At 32.2% G+C, this 15,198-nt stretch overlaps 1 pseudogene; it reads right to left on the bottom strand.

Moving 5' to 3' along the window:
* Nucleotides 1-9,853: 9,853 nt before the first annotated feature.
* LOC112455299 lies at nt 9,854-11,675 on the bottom strand (annotated as a pseudogene).
* Between the last annotated feature and the right edge of the window lie 3,523 nt (nt 11,676-15,198).

Raw genomic sequence — 15,198 nt, 5'->3', positions numbered from 1 at the left:
AAAACTATACACACAGTGGCATTCCCCGGAAAATCTACCCCTATTTCATATACTTTTGGTAAAAATTCGGTTCAGGGGTTTGGGCTGGGCGTTGATGAGTCAGTGAATGAGTCAGTCAGGACATCTTCCTTTATAGATATAGATGAGAAAAGATTTTTTTTAATTCAAATGTATATTATTTTATTTTTACCAAAAAGTATTAATAAAACGTTTTAAATGTAGAGAGAAGGCAAGAAACAGAGAAAAAGAGAGAGGGAAATAAATAAATTAAAAGGCACTTAAAATAGAGATGCGCGTATGAAATGAAATGGGAATGCAATATTTTAACAAGGGCTTTTGAAGTCTTTCTTCGTGCCTTACTTGTCAATACTTTGCCTTTATATATAGGTGACAATTAAACAGGCCTGCATGCGGGTTACGAAGCATAAATTCGCAATTATAGTTCCTTTGCCGAGCGTAATCCAAAATACAGGATCAATATACCGACGATCGCATCATTGGTATTAAAGGCTGAGTCTTCATTGCTGACAAGACAGGTTTATTCGTAACGCAACGATAATCCCCGGCTCCGGTTGTCAGTATGGATATCGCGCAATATTGTACATTATGGAAGACGGCCGGGATGTCGATACAAGGAACGATACCGAGGAAACATCAGTAGAACGAGCCGGTAAAATCAATAATCCAATACAGATGTCGGCAATCTGCTTCCGGTTGACAAGCTCGTGAGAGCCTTTTCCTGATTATGTGCCCCATTAATATATCTCAGAGAGTATTTTCGGATATTTCAGCAAATTGTTGTATATAAGTCATATACATTTGTCGTGTGAATAATTTACTTGAAGCCACTGATTTCATATTAATTATTAACGTTCCCGAGTTTCTTAAGCTTGAAAATATATAGAAACCGAAGTGAAGAAATTAAATCTCACGGAAGTAGGTAAATAACGTTCATGCGATATGTACGCACAACACAGAATATAACATTTTTCGGTTTGAGCAAATTATTCGAAATCTGTCAGCGATAATCAAACAATCGCACGCCGGTTATTACTCGTTCTTATAATAATGTTCTGTCACAATTCTGAATGTTATTTTATATACTTAAATTAATATTTTAATTATTATTTACAATTAAGTATTTACAAACTTTTCATTCTTAATTTCGAATACCTAAATTAACATTAGGCCTATGATACATATTAAGTTAAGGCGCACGATAATATGTTTGATAAATCAAAAAAGTGCTAAGTAATTGAATGTTATGGAATTCATGATGGGGATATAATGATAATAAATGTGTCAAGAGAGATTTCAATAACCGTATTGAGTAACTTAGTATTTTTTTCATTTTTTATTTTCTATGATGAAGTATAATATGAAACAAAGCCTTTACCAACAGATATCAAAGTACCATGTTATGTCTAGTACTCGATTTGTCAAAGATTGTCACGTTAAATCAATATTTTGAGAAACTAAGTTGTAAGAATTAAGATATCGTAAAGGAAAGAAAGGAATAATAATAATAATAATGTATACACTGAGAAAAAAATTGTTAATTTGAAAAAATATTTAGTCCAATACGTTCAACTAAACATTTTAGTTAGTTAAATAAACATTAGTTGTTTCAACAATTTATTTAGTTTCTTTAATCAAGAATTAATTGATTCAACTAATGTTTAGTTAATTAACTAAAATGTTTAGTTGAACGTATCGGACTAAATATTTTTTTAGATTAACCATTTTTTTTCTCAGTATATACATAAAATCTTAAAAAAAAATCAATTTTTTACTTCCTGTGACATAGACATAAAATGTTATCGGTTATTCTCGCTCAAAGGTGATGAAACATTTCCGAATGCGTGAGTGCGGTTTATCCGGTCTCGGGACACATATATGTGTCACGGCAATCGCTGGATATTCACGCAATACCACAAGCGTCAAATCAATCTGCTGTAACTCAATCACGAAATTTGAAGCAGCAATGTCGTGTCTACACGCCAGCTCCGATCGGTAGATGACACCAACTGCGTAATTTTTGTAATTAGCTTCGCTTACGATATGTGTATATATCAATAATTATTATTGATAAAAGAAACAGAAAAAGAGAAAAAATTTAAAATCAAACAGAATTTACATTTTCCATTAATTGTAAGTAATCATATAAAACAGCTATTAAAATTTCTTAATTCCAGAAATGACCAATTTTATCAGAAAAATTTTTTGCATCCTGCATATGCATTTAAAGGATAAACTCAACTCTCCCATTCGATTCTCTCTTATCTTTTCTAAATGGGTAAAAAGTATTTTCTATAGTATTAATACATTTGTATTTTCGTTCTATAACTATCATCGTTAAACTCTTAACTTCTATGTTTATTTTATAGCTTTATGGCTTAATAACGACAAGATTATAAAATCACCTTAAAAGTCCAATGCACGAAAATCTCTTACAGTCAATATGCAGTATAACTAACTGCAAGATAGAAAATACCATCAAAATAAATGCCAGTATGCAGACAACACGAAAACATCAGCATTAAAGTTTGTTGTAAAAGGAATAGTAAAAAAATACTGCTCTTATTAGGCAAAGATGAGCGTGTTACAGAGAAAACCGTGACTTGAAATTCGTAGGAAAAATCAACTTCTCCTCGGCAATTGTGGAGTAACGACGTCACATTGAATCCTATCAAGACAGTGCACATGGCAGTGGATACTTTGGGATGCAGCGGCTGCGACCCAGATTAATCCTATATTCCTATTCGAACGAGGTGCCGGAAGGAAGTCGAACAAATCTTGCCTTTTTTTTTACAAAAATTGGAATTTTCCAATTGTTCACTAATTCGAGAAAACGAAGCTGCGTTTCATATTGAATTGATGTCAAACGATTCATTCAAGTTTTCTTCTCTTTTCTATACTTTCTTTTCTTGCTCTATCTAATATTCTGTAATATTCTCTGTTATAGAGCACGTATATTAACCTAACGTGTTAATGTATTAAATTTTCATACGTAGTAAACATTTCTGGAGACTATCATATGTCTATCTTATCTAAAGTGATCAAAAATGATATATATTACAATATAAACTTGCAAAATAGTGCTTTCTCTTACTATAGCTCTCTAATAAGTAATATCGGTTGTTCATGTTCCAGGACATTAAAATAATAAACTTTCAGTGTCTCAACCAAGGAATAAATTATAGAACTAACGTTGGCGGCAGATCCGTTGGGCCCATTTAATTCCATTATACGGCATTTAGGATCGTAATGTTCGGAATGTTTCGCGCAAACTTTCGCGATTTGGGGCTTCATACCGGACGTTATCGCCCCAACTCGAAACGCTTGTTCAAATGCATGAGAGCTACAACGCTCGATTACAATGGATTCCATTAATTAGGATTTTACGTGAGGACAAACACGTCGTCTCTGACCCCGTTAGCATTATCGTTTATCACAAATAATACAAAAATATTCGTGTCTTCCCAACTTGAAATCACCGTATTTAAATTTTTCTTTGACCTCGTCATGATACATATACAAGCAATGCACAAAGTTCCTTTAAACTATTGAAATGCTGGTACGCCAAAAGATTGGCATTGACAGCTCAACTTTCCCTCTTTACCAACCATTGTCGATATTTGAGATATAATATCGATAATTGTAAAAAGCATTATTTTAAGAATGTAAAGCATTGATGTTTTTTTATATTCGCGATAGTACATTATATTAGTTAATATAAATCTTAAAATCCAAACGGATAGAAAGTTTATCAAAATATAATGATAGTATATCTATAATATATATACATATATATATATATATATATATATATATATAATAGTTTTTATATATATATATATATATATATATATATATATATATAAACTATTATTTCATCAGCATATATGTATATATAACAAGTCATCTTGAATAAATAAACAGTCGTATAAATGTATACAAATAAATTAATTTCTCCATGAGCTATTATATTCTCACTGACGTTCATTAATTGCTCCATACCAATTTAATTAGTGTTTGTGCTGTTTCAATACTATCATATATTAATTTATAGACTTTCATATTGAAAAAATGCAATTAATTGTGGAAAGGAGAGATAATTGCTCTCATTTAGTTTTCTACGTTGCGATGGAAATATATCACGCAAATATATAAATTTAATTGATGAAAAACTCACAAAGACAGAAATGTCGCGCGCCCGATGCAAAAGTACATGTATTACAAAACATGTTAATTTTTTCAAATATAAAGGATTTTAAGATAATAAAAATAACGCATATCACCATCTACTGATTTAGTATGCAAACTTATTACCATAAACACGGAATGTAAATCCGGCTTTAGACGATATATTTTTACGTGCTTTAAACGTGCTATACTATACGTGCAGTACAACAGAATACGTATAATACTCTATTATATGTATATTTTGCATACTATAATATATTACATATACATATATACAATAAAACATACACATCAACGGTATATGGTGTATGAATCTGAATGGTTCGTTTCAATAATAGATACATAAAACAGTTTGAAGTAGATCTGTGTCATTCAAGTTAAAAGAAACTGATCGTGAAAAACTACTAAACGCATATTACTTTGTTGAAAAGGTAAAATGTCAGGAATTAACCAAATTTTCTGGGCACAATAAACAGAAACAAAACACACATTATTCATAAAATATCAAAATATTGCTTCTTCTAGGGCCTTATTCTCGCAAAATATCGCATACGATATGTAATGTCATGAATATCATACTTTGCAACCAATAGCACACTTGCAAAGTATGATTTTCTAGTGACATTCATAAAATATCGTATGCGCGATATTTTGTGAGAATCAGGCCCCTGAACGTACATCTCTTTAAACATATCTAGAAAAGACGGTGATGCAACAACGACAAAATTTTAGTATAAATTTATATAGGACACAGGGCGTAATATTATTAAGAATTTTTGTTGCAGTTAATTATCTATAAATTTAATACCCTATTAACATGCAATTAAATTATCGGACCAAATATTACATTTTTTATCACATATAAGATAGAAAACGACATGAATTATTTACCATGTATTTCATTTATAATCGTGCATGCTAACTAACGCAATATCACGATCGATCCTTTCTTCGGTGCCGGTGATGCGAACCTATATTCTCTTCCACTACTGAATATGAAACGCGAAACTCGAAGGCGCGTTGAGGCTCATCTTAGCGAATATTTGGCAAGTAAACGCATTGTCTGTGGAGTTGGTTCCTCATAATGCGCGACTAGACGATAGTCAAACTTTGAGTATAATGTCGATATCGACATAGTTTAACCTAAAGAATGTACCCTGAAGTCCTTTATAAACCATATGTAATGCGTTTATTCTTTTACAACGCAAAATTAATAAAATTAATTTATAGTAATAAGAATTATTTATAACAAAAAATAATGATCTTGTTAATTATAAAAATGGAAATTACTATATAGAAAAGAGATTAAAATTAAACAGAAAGAGTAACTTCATCTGCCAGTAATTATAAACCAAAATTCTTTATTAATTCGACTAACTGGCAATAATAGAACAAAAGTTCATGACGTTTCGAATCTTGGTTTGGGTCTTTTGCAATTAAAAATCTATAATAAATAAATAAGGACATAACATCGCTTAATAACGCAGACATAAATTTAGTAAAGATTAATGACATAAAACAATGAAAATAAGATTATTTTTATTCTTATTTTTAAAGTCGAATTAATAAAAAATTTTGATTAAAATCAAAATCATTCTTCTTCAACAATCTGTATACTTATACCGCATGAATGAGAAAGTTTTACACGATACAACAAGACCGCCTCAAGCCAAAGAATTAATTTAATGATTATACAACCTTCAAAAAAAAATTGTATCTGTAAATGGAAGGTTGTTAATAGAAAATATCGATTTTCAATGCAAATACCATACAGCGATGACAAAAAACGGCATTGGATGTCGGTGAACTTTTTACAGTCTGCTGTGATATAACATATGCTACGATACATTCATATAAAAAGACAACTCAATAGCAAATGATGCGGCTGCACACAAGATAGATAAATCACGACTCGCAAGAAAGAAAATCGAATGAAGCGAGAAATCAAACGAGGCTAGGTCCGAGGCGGATAACATCAATTAAACTCATCGGTATCCGTCGATTTTTGCCAATAAAAGTTGCAAAACTTGGTGATTATATCGACCTGTTGCTGCCCATTTATTAGTCGACGAAGGTTACGCTAGTGAAATATGCCATATGCATATATACTTCTCTCACTTTCACTATACGTCGCTTTAATAACAAAAACAAATTAATCGATCTTTGTCTCCTGTCTCCTCGAACTAATTGGGAAAACATAGTTGGCGATATCCGATAGAGCAACCGCGTAACATCACGATATGTGACACCTACATCATCCCTATTTTTATAGGGTTCGGATATATGTCCGGGGATAGAAACATGGACGCGATACAATCTCTCGTAATGATTCAGTCGCACTCGATTCATGTAATCATTGGACCACTAAAACCCAAAAACCCGTGCAATATATTGTCCTAATGCTTTTTACATAAATTTCGTTTTAATAAACGAGGGAAGAAAGAGAAAGAGAAAGAGAAAAAGAAAGAGAAAAAGAGAGAGAGAGAGAGAGAGAGAGGGAGAGAGAGAGAGAGAGAGTGCCGCAAGATAATTTTTGATAATCTTATATTTAGGGTTAGGTTAGATTTTATTACATTATTTTAACCCTTTTTGATAAGAAAAGAAAAAGAGGTATTTTTGTAATATACATATGTATATATTATTGCGATATACATTTTTAACATAAATCTTTTAGAAGTTATTTGGCATTATTCCCAAAATTATTTTACACTCTCGCATTCCTATTAAATTATTATAATTATTATTTTTCAATAAATAACCGCTAAAAAATGTAATTTTATTTCCAAGTTATGAAAAATTCTCCTTCCTTTTGCGGTAAAAAGAATTGAAAAAAGGAGTAAAAATTCTAAATAATTACTGGCTTCAGTTCTTGGAAAAATCACTTTATTGCCGTTTTAATAACAGCATTTTAAATAGCACAGAATTAAACTCCATAAATTGCCTATAATGTAATCGGGGTTAATCGATTGCTCGCGGTTTAAAGCCAAAATGCTTATTGCAACAGTATAAGTACGACAAAATATTCCTTATACTTACGCTTAATTATTTATTATTTCTTTGCATTCTAAATGGTACTTGTTCGCTTTCGAAATTTTATCATTGCATGTATAATTATATTAACATTTTACGCATTCCAAAATCGAAAATAATTATGCAATCAAATTTCTTACAATATGTTGAAATCAATTTTGAAAATCTCACCAATAATTAAGCATAATATTTTTGGTACTAAAGATAATTAACTGAATTTTAATTATAATAATATATCATAAGTCTTTTTCTTTCACGAATAAAAAAAAAATTCTTTTCATATACTACATCGGATTCCCTATATTTTTTATACGATAAGGCACCTACAAGAATATATAAACGCAGGAAGATCCATGATTAATAATTCAGGATGCGACGATGTGTTGTTCAATATCAGTACAAAATTACCTTTTTCAAAAAAAGGTAAAAAAAGACGCCAAGTACACGCGCAATGTATGTTGTAAATCTAAAAATCTTAAATGGTAGTAGCTTTATTTCTTCCTAACGAAATAATTCACAAAATTGCGTTACCTAATTCAACCTAAGTGATACGTATTTCAAAAAAAGATGTGAAATCTTTAAATTGCGCTAATTGCAAAGAGAATATATATACTTTGAAAAATAATTGTTGTGCAACTACTTTTAAAAAATAAAACAAAATTGTGTTACCTAACTCAGCCCAAGTGGTATGTATCTTTGTATTCCTGAGAGTCTTTCTATCAACCCAAGTGGTAGTAGTTTTAATTCTCCTTGATAAAATTATAATATTACAAAGAATTATTTTAATCACAAAGAATTAAAGAGGTAACATTATAAAATAAAAATATTTAATTAAAATAAAATAAATAAATTTTTCTTGTAAAAAACTTGGCGCTGCTTATATGTGCAAAAGGAAATAGACCAATCCATCTCTTTATGCATATGCTTATGCACCTATGCAAGTTTGTCTGGGTTGACCTTAAAAAAGCAGCGCCAAGTTTTTTACAAGAAAAATTTATTTATTTTATTTTAATTAAATATTTTTATTTTATAATGTTACCTCTTTAATTCTTTGTGATTAAAATAATTCTTTGTAATATTATAATTTTATCAAGGAGAATTAAAACTACTACCACTTGGGTTGATAGAAAGACTCTCAGGAATACAAAGATACATACCACTTGGGCTGAGTTAGGTAACACAATTTTGTTTTATTTTTTAAAAGTAGTTGCACAACAATTATTTTTCAAAGTATATATATTCTCTTTGCAATTAGCGCAATTTAAAGATTTCACATCTTTTTTTGAAATACGTATCACTTAGGTTGAATTAGGTAATGCAATTTTGTGAATCATTTTGTTAGGAAGAAATAAAGCTACTACCATTTAAGATTTTTAGATTTACAACATACATTGCGCGTGTACTTGGCGTCTTTTTTTACCTTTTTTTGAAAAAGGTAATTTTGTACTGATATCATGCGTTTTGTAGTGATAAGCAAGTATCGGCAAAAAATTTCCACTTTTTATTTTTTAATTATTCACAAATTGACAATAACACCGAATTAAATTTTTATTAAATTTATATATATATATATATATATATATATATAAAACCTTTTACTTTTTACAAATATACATATATGTGTATTTATATTCGTATTATATAGAGAATCGCTATAACATTAAATGTAATAATAGTTATAATATAGAACTATTGTCTCCTATTTTTGAAATTTATTAAATATGTATTTATTGATTAAATACCTATTTATTATATTTAATGTTATTCTTGTAAATTCTCTATGTTAGGTAGATATAAATACACATATATATCGTATATATACATATATATAATATTAACCTGTTTTTTAAATCATGTTTATCTGCAATAATTAAATTATTTATATTAAATCAATTATTTTTAAAATAAAAAATTTACCTGACAATGTGATTATTCCTTATCCACTAATTATTAATTTTCAAATAAGTAATAATTCATGTATTAAAAACACATGAAGAATATAAAACGATGTGAAACTGGAAACTACTGGAACAGATTTGGGTCTGGACTAGTTATTTATTGGTTCGGATTCCTTGACTGCTTGAACAGATCGACTGAGAAAAAGTTTATTATAATGGACCATTTTCCCAAAAATATTACATACATGGATCCAACTTGCATCAAATCTATGAATAATACGTGATTATAATCGATATAAATGTATATATTTATTTTTGTACAATTATCTTCAAGAAATGACAAGAGATGATACATCTAATATTTGTAAATAGATTTCTGTTAGAGGATCTGATCATGGATTAATATTTTAATACTGTTTCTGTATCGGAATGAATTAAAGTATGGTTTTGTATTTTCATATTGTAATTATTATATTCAAGTCATTAAACTATTCATGTATTTTTATTTTCCCTCCAAATGTTTGCGAAAACTTAACTATTTAGTAGAGCTATATAATCGAGTAAATGAATTAAATATTATCACATAACTGAATGAATTAAAATCACTGTCCTTAAAAATACAATGTAGCTACAATATATATATATATTCATTGTAAAATAGATTATAATATATATATATATATATATATATATATATATATATAATCAGCTGTTTTATAATGAATCAATTATACGAGGAAACAAAGTTATTTATCTGGTTATAATATTTACAGTCCTTGAATCTGAATCCTTTAAACAAAATTGGACAATTCGTTGAATCTAAGATCAGATTTTAGCTTTCTTCCTATTTTTATCCGACACTGTATACTTGTACCTTTTCGTTGGATCAAAAGGTTCCCATCTACTCGCTGGAAAAATGTGTTTGTTCCTCTCGTACCATGATCTAATGAGAAAAATAAAAAAATAACATAAAAAAGAATTATGCAAAATATTCTTTTAATAATAAATACCTAAGTAAAACTTTTCCGACATGTGATTCCTCGGTTTTGACAGAAGCATCGTGCATAATACGAATATCATCGTGAACGTCAAATGTGAACAGAGGCCCGCTCTTTCCTCGTGCCTAATCGCAATATTACATACATTAAAATAACATGCCAACATTGTGATATTGCTTCATAAGTTTTATCATTTGGTATATTTATCTTAGTTACAATAAAATCAGTTACAGTTGCAGTAAAACGTATAATGGTGCGGTAATATAAGATTCTCCTTGACATACATTAACTGATCTGCCATTACTGTTTTAAGCTCGCTGAATTCGGGCCTCAGAACTTCTAAACATCTCTGAAGAACCTAATAGATAGAATTACCTGTATGTGAAAATTTAATTTATGCAGCAGAACATTATATATCATGCCAATGTTACTCCAAAAGTGTCACTGGAGTATTTTAATAACTTAAACGTTCTCTAAACCACTGAGACATTCACCTTTCTTCATTATAACACTCCGACGATGGTCAGATCCATCCCAATAACTGAATGTGATCTCAATTTCTTCTTCCTTCAACGCGTTCTGCTTTCTAGCCCATTCTTGTCTCAATTCTTCCCTAAGTTTATTTTCCTCCTCGTCCCTTTCCCTACTGGCAAAAAACATGTATCTACATCTGGATTTTTCTAAATCTTCTTAATCGCAGGGCCATCAGATTGCACATTTTCTGACTGCGGGGATTTTTTGGCATTGTCTTCGTCACAAGACATCTCAGCTTCATCTTCGTCTTCGTTCAGATTAAAAGACAAAGCTTGAATCTGTCTCTTCTGTTTGTTCTTTTCTGTCTGCTTCGCCGCTAGTGCTCTTTCCTTTTCCTGCTCTTTTTCACGTTCCTCCTATCAAAGCATAAAATACACGTACAAAAATACAAATTATGAGATAATCAGGATCATAAAAAGATTGTAAGAAATTACTTGTGGGTATCAGGATTCGTGAATGTTCGCTCAATTTAACGGCGGATTTTCTCTTGCATTCCGCGTGATCGACGATACATGCACATTTCGTGGCATCTAGCCTTAGCATCTTTGTGGTATCGTCATCATGCATTAGGATTTTCTTCATATCCTATCTTCTGAAGAAGCCCATCGAAAGTTCTTGATATGTATGACTAGATGACATTCAGAGCACTAGGCAGAAATCACACACACACACACACACACACACACACATATATATATATATATATATATATTCACGGCAAACCACATATATAACATCGTGTTATTTTTATAACCTATTTACGCAAACGTTACTTCTGTAGTAACTTACGATACGATAATTCCTCCGCGTAAACGGGAGATTTTATAGTAACTATTATGATCGGAAATCAAGAGCCACCGTTGAAAGTAGTGAAGGTTACGTTTCTCTGATTGAGAGACGACGACGTATCTTAATATGAATTACTGTAAGTTACTATATAGATGTACTCACTCGCGTAAACATATAGTTCGACAACTTTTACAAGACAGCATATACGTACGTGTGCCATTTTGAATATACCTTCCTTCTTTTAAAGATCTCCTCGGCATCTCTCTGTGGTTAATACTTTATATATTTCACTTACTACGTTTACACGCGAGCGTTACTTCTGTAGTAAACTTAACGATAATTCCTTCGCGTAAACAGAATTTTCCTTCGCGTAAACGGGATTTTGTAGTAACTTACGATAATTTACTCCGCGTAAACGAGTGAATTATCGTAAGTTACTACAGAAGTAACGCTCGCGTAAACATACAGTTTGACAACTTTTACAAGACAGCATATACGTACGTGTTTGTACGATTTTGTAGATACACCTTCCTTCTTAAAGATCTATCGGCATCAGCTCTTTACGGTCAATACTATATTTCACTATCTGTCACGACGCGGCAACGGTCACGACTATCACACACTTACACTTATCCTTTTCTAGGTTGTAAAAAACTGTCACTGTCACGCACTGCGACAGTGCACGAATGCACTCTCGTGTCAAAAATGGGAAAGTGACACACCAGCCGCCATTTTTGTCCGACGTGGACGTTTCTTAAAAAAAAATTTTCCACATTTGGACTTTGCATCGCAATATCTTCGCTCGTAGGGCACGTAACGGAAAAAAAAGACTGTTATTTATAAATCAAACCCCAAGCTATCGATCAAACCTACTTAGAAATTGATCCGTTCACTCGTTATTGAGATCTCAAAATCTCGGATACTCGCAACTCATGCGTTCGCGTAAAAGAGTCACGGTGCGTCTCGCTTCGCGCGTACTTGGCGCGAGACACTACCGTGTCTCTTGATACACAAAGTCGAAATGGTTCTTGACGTTCTTGTTTCATGCGCGTAGCTTTCGCAGCTCAAATATAGCCAATGTGTTTTTTTTTTTTTTTTTTTATTTTTTTTATAAATTACAAACGTTAAGATTTAATTCAAAAAATACTATTTAATATTAAACAATAAAAATTAGGATTAAACGATCACACTTATCATTAAACATATTGGTATGTGGTATCCACACAGAATGTCAGTTAAATAAAATCGGTTAGATAAAATTGTTTATATTATTTCAAAAATAGCAAAGTTGAAAAATCACAGTCCATAAAGATAATCGCGCACCCAGTTTCGGAATAGCAAAGTTTAAGGTTGGAAAAACAGACTGACTGAGCCGAGATGGAGTAGCTGAAAGGTCTACGCAGTAGATCTCTCCGTACTTTGTGTAAATAAGAAAGATTTCAGAAATCGAGGTTACTTTTTCTTTTACACTGCACGTATGTATTTTATTAAAATGTCGAGATTATTGTATAGAGTGAAATAATAATGTTTAAAAATAACTTTTCAATTATTAAATTTTTCTTCGTATAAAGAAGGAAATTGTCTGCTTATCAAATATATATAAAAAAGAGGGGGAGGAGAGAGAGAGAGAGAGAGAGAGAGAGAGAGAGAGAGAGAGAGAGAGAGAGAACTCTGTATATAAAATGGCAGTAATATTTAAATCATATCTTAATAAAATTGCGTTAAGACTAAATCTATAATTATTAAACGAAAGTCTAGGAAAATTGCGCGAGTGTTTCGTCGATCACACTAAATTATATGTAAATCCATAATACGAAGTCGACTAGTCAGTATGCGTTTCGAAACGTTATTAATGTTAATTCCACAACGGCTGGTGTTTCCGTACACGCGCACGCCTGTGAAACGTTCGCGGCCACCCATAAAGTCGATATTCAAAGCCAAATGAAACGGTCCAGCGAGCAGGTAGCTCGTCATCGCTTCGATGGGCGCTCGCTTTATTGAAACAACGTGTATGAAAGGGCATGGCGTCCCGGTGAAAATAAGCAGTCTATGAAAATACCCCAGAGACGAAAATATGTATAAAAACGGTCAATTATGGCGCTTAATGACGCTAATTCAAATCGATTCTTTCGCAACGATGACCTCATCTGTCCCTCCGACGTGATCGATTAAAGGCTGGTAACTCTATACGCGATTCATGGACACATTCGTACACGAGTAGTTACTGTACAAATCGTTCCTAAAAATTATTCTTTTCTTTACGGATAGAGAGACGGACAGAGTGTGATATTTAAAATCATAAACTTTGTCATTACCGAGGTCGCATTCCCAATTATCCGCTCTATACGTCTATACTAACACAATTTTTATAATCATTATAATGTTCTGACATGTGTCTACTGTCTATGTGCATCCTTCTCCTACATACATAAATAAATAAAAAAATTTTCTTAAAAATTAATACAAAAATATGTCAATATAAATTAATATAAAGTAATAAAAAAAAGAGAAATATCAAATAAATAAATTGTAAGTGTTAAACATGTATACGTATAACTAGCATACTTATAATTCCATATAACATGATTTATTCCCGTTTTGACTCGGACACAATGGCATTGGCATAATCCCGAAACTTTTTTACTCAGCTGCGCATCATCCCGTGTTATATACTGTGTCGGACGGATAAAAAAACTCACAAAATTGCATCTGCGTTCACATTTGAAAGTTATACCAATCTGCACATCTGCGTGCAAGCTGACATTATGGTCATGTTAGATTTACGCGTCGGGACGACGCGACGCGCCGCGACGGCTGGCGAGCGTATGCTCCGCCCGCGCCCGCGTCCGCGCCCACGCCGTTTCGTCGATTCATATCCTGGCTGAGTGCTGTCTCGCCAAGTCGTTCGCGGCCGATCCGGGACCGCGTTCTCTGTCCCCAGTTCTCTGGCCGACTTTTATTCATGAAAACATTTTAAATTCCGATAGCAAAATTGGCCTGGTATCCCGCTCGCTCGCATTCGACACATCCCCGCGACCTTTTGGCAACCGCAAGGATCTACCTCTTCGTTCTCTTCGTCATCGAGAATCGCTCTCGTTTCCCTACTTCTGCTTCTTCTTTTTTCGTGCAGATTGGATATCGACTATCGACTAGCGTTCGCTTCACGTCTTCACGTGCACGGCAGCCACCTGCCACAGCACTCACGTCTCAGGCCGCGCCGCGCCGTGCGCCTGACGTTCAGCCGATGTGTCTCGTTCGTCCGTTGTCCTCGTTCCCTCCTTTCTTTCTTCTTTTCTCTATGCGCAGCACGCATGGAACATGCAGGCCGTTTGTCTTTGAAACGACGGAATTTGGTCGTACAACGAGAAACCGATCACGTATTACGTATAACGCGCCGGTATTGTCATAAACAAACAGTAGAGAGATACAGCATGGCAGGTGCAGATATTTTTAGCACAAACTTGGTTGCCGTATTGGACATCTACATTTGCAGTTGTTTATTGAAAATTTGATATAATGTATGGCAAATACATCTGATGCACAAGTCTATTTAGAATATTGTGAATATCGACACAGTAATATATAAGCTTTTTAAAAGTACGTATTCTTTTCAACAAGAAAAGACTATAATTGTTATTTAATTCCTTCCTTAATATCGTAATGTTGTCAAAACTGATGACAAATTGCCATTCAAGCTGCGCATATATATATATATATATATATATATATATATATATATATAT

This window comes from Temnothorax curvispinosus, unplaced genomic scaffold, assembly GCF_003070985.1.
Source record: "Temnothorax curvispinosus isolate PA1 unplaced genomic scaffold, ASM307098v1 QBEX01005990.1, whole genome shotgun sequence".
NCBI lineage: Eukaryota > Metazoa > Arthropoda > Insecta > Hymenoptera > Formicidae > Temnothorax > Temnothorax curvispinosus.
This window is presented reverse-complemented; position numbering and strand designations above follow the sequence as displayed.